Here is a 2,950-nt window from a genome sequence, read left to right as displayed (position 1 = left end):
CAAAGAAAGATTTCAAATTTTATGTTGCAATAAAAAGGGCTGGCGCAAGTTTTAGACTATTGACCCATGCTGCTTCAAGATTTTAAGTGTGAAAAATAGAACATCAAAAATGGACTTCTACATGAAATACATTGTTCTATAATTTGCCTCTAGATAAACTCACAATCGAGTTTTATACGGTATAAATATATATCATTTAAATAATTCATAATAGCTAAGGGGATTGGAACAAATAAAAAGTAAGGTTGCTAGCTTTTGAAATAGTTGCTAGAATCTGACTGTTTTTCTTAAAAGCCAATATTGCTCATATTAATTTCTCCTTTTTCCTATGTAGTGTTCAAGAACTCATAATAGTGCATACTTTTTAGCCCTTTATTTATTTATATGAGATAATTCTGGCATACATACCACCACTGGCTATAACAAATATTACAATGCAGCAAATAAAATGATGCTTCATTTATAAATCACAGACTAGTGCTGTGCAGTTTGTAACCGATTCCTGGAAATAATTTTTTTTTAAATTTTTTTTAACGTTTATTTATTTTTGGGACAGAGAGAGACAGAGCATGAACGGGGGAGGGGCAGAGAGAGAGGGAGACACAGAATCGGAAACAGGCTCCAGGCTCTGAGCCATCAGCCCAGAGCCCGACGCGGGGCCCGAACTCACGGACCGCGAGATCGTGACCTGGCTGAAGTCGGATGCTTAACCGACTGCGGCACCCAGGCGCCCCTGGAAATAATATATTTTTGTTGATTAGTTGTCTGAGTAATCTTCCGAGCTTGGGAAAAAAAATGGAAATGTAGAAGTGAATGACAAAATATTGATGATATTGTATGGTTTATACTGGTCTTAGCCACTCTATTGGATCAGGGCTTAGAAGTCACATTACGGACTATTCAGTCCACCATGCAAGCTAATTAATTCTTCTATTGCAAGTTTTCTCCCCTTGGAAGCCACAAAATAAACTGGCAAATCTTCTTGGGGGCCACAATTTTAATATTCTCTAAAATGTTTTTATTTGCTGGGTGTTTGGGTGACTCAGTGTGTTGAGTCTTCGATTGTTGATTTTGGCTCAAGTGGGATTGAGCCCTGTGTCAGGCTCCATGCTGAGCATAGAGCCTGCTTAAGATTCTCTCTCTCTCTCTGCTACTCTCTCTCCCTAAAATAATATATATATATATATATATATATATATATATATATATATATATGTATAAATAAATAAACAGTAAAATAAAATATTTTATGTGCAAACCTATATATGTCATGAAAAAGAGGGAAAAATCCCAAAATTCTCTTAAAAGATTTAAAATTTACATATACAGAGAACCCCTTTTGCCAATATATGTACACTGTATTTAGAGTACACTTAAGAACGAGTATTTGAAAACCCCAGAAGATACTTTGCTAAAAATATGTAGGGTCAAGTCTTTCTACCACTGATAGTGACTAGGATGACAATCTTTATCTTCTCTTCTGGCAAACAAGCACTGCATGATTATATAGAAGTCTCTGCCCTCATGTGGTTATGACAAAACTAGTCTCCAGCCAAGGGTGGTTTTTCAAATAACCCTTGCTCACTCACACAAGAGTGTAACCTCACACAACGTACTCACAACGACGTCTTATGTGTTTTAAGAGTATAAATATACACTAATTGAATAAGAAAATATTTGAATGTTGCCCTCATTTATCAAAAAGAGAGATGGTCAGTTAGAACCCTAGGGTTTGGACATGGTTTACAGATGTGTTTTCTTTTGCCCACCACCTTTCTTGCAAAAAGAGATCTTTTTTACCCATGATGATAGCGTTCTTGCAAACATGGTGAATGTTCCTAAAACCCACAAAACTTTTTGCAACAAGTGTGGCAAGCACCAACCCCACAAAGTGACAGAGTACAAAAAGGCAAAGATTCTCTTTATGCCCAGGGAAAGAGGCATTTTGACAGGAAACAGAGTGGCTACAGTGGGCAAACTAAGCCAATTTTCCAGAAACAGGCTAAAATGAAGATAAGATTGTGCTGAGGCTTGAATGTATTGAGCCACAAGTGCAGATCTAAGAGAACGCTGGCTGTTAAGAGATGCAAACATTCTGAACTGGGAGGAGACAGAGGGCAAGGGTCAAGTAATTCAGTTCTAAGCTTCATATTTTGTTATATTATGAGGACAACAGAACCTAGAGGTTATATTCAAAAGAAGAGGAAGAGGAAGAAGGAGAAGAGAAGGAGAAGGAGAAGGAAAAGGAGAAGAAGAAAGAGAAGGAGAGGAGAGATTTTAGATTTAAAGAAAACTCCCTTATTATTAGCTTCTCTTAAAACAGAAAAATCTGGCAACAATTTGCCCACATTCTTGTACAGTGACAATCCGCAATACACAAACAGTCAATGGTACTTCATGCAGGTTATTTGTTCTTTGGTTGGCCACAGTCTCCACCATTCCCTATTGTTTATTGCTTTTCACCTTCCTTCATGTATTTCACCTCTCTAGCCTTTGACTATCAAGACAATTAAAACAAGCACATACTAATTTACCATTCTGACTACTAAGTCATTCATTAAATAAAGCTTTTTAGTCAAAATGACTGAACCACTTATGAATGGAAACAGGCTAACTATGATACATGCATCTCACAGTAGCATTGATCCATTGCTTGCCAAATGTCAATGTATATACATTATTTTTAATTAATGGTAGATTTCCAGGTCAAATAATTAAAGGATTAAGGAAGAGAGTAATTGCTTAGATAAATTGAAATTGATTACCTTTTCCAAGCACAGAAGCATAAGAACATTTTGGTTGGGGAAAGCCAATGTAAACAATTTAACTACCTTATGGACACAAGTGATTCAATTTTCAATTTATAAGATGTCCAGCTACAAGTGAGTTTACCCATTATCACTACCCATAATCTCCACAATCTCGATTCATTTTCAAAATGACAAACATG

At 36.3% G+C, this 2,950-nt stretch overlaps 1 pseudogene; it reads left to right on the top strand.

Annotated features, from left to right (window-relative positions):
* The first annotated feature begins 1,812 nt into the window (after nucleotides 1-1,812).
* Nucleotides 1,813-2,143, top strand: LOC123583245 (annotated as a pseudogene).
* Nucleotides 2,144-2,950: the final 807 nt, after the last annotated feature.

The sequence above is a fragment of the Leopardus geoffroyi genome, chromosome B1 (genome assembly GCF_018350155.1).
Source record: "Leopardus geoffroyi isolate Oge1 chromosome B1, O.geoffroyi_Oge1_pat1.0, whole genome shotgun sequence".
Classification (NCBI taxonomy): Eukaryota; Metazoa; Chordata; class Mammalia; order Carnivora; family Felidae; genus Leopardus; species Leopardus geoffroyi.
The sequence above is the reverse complement of the archived record's forward strand: the minus strand, read 5'-3'. Positions and strand labels throughout refer to the sequence as shown.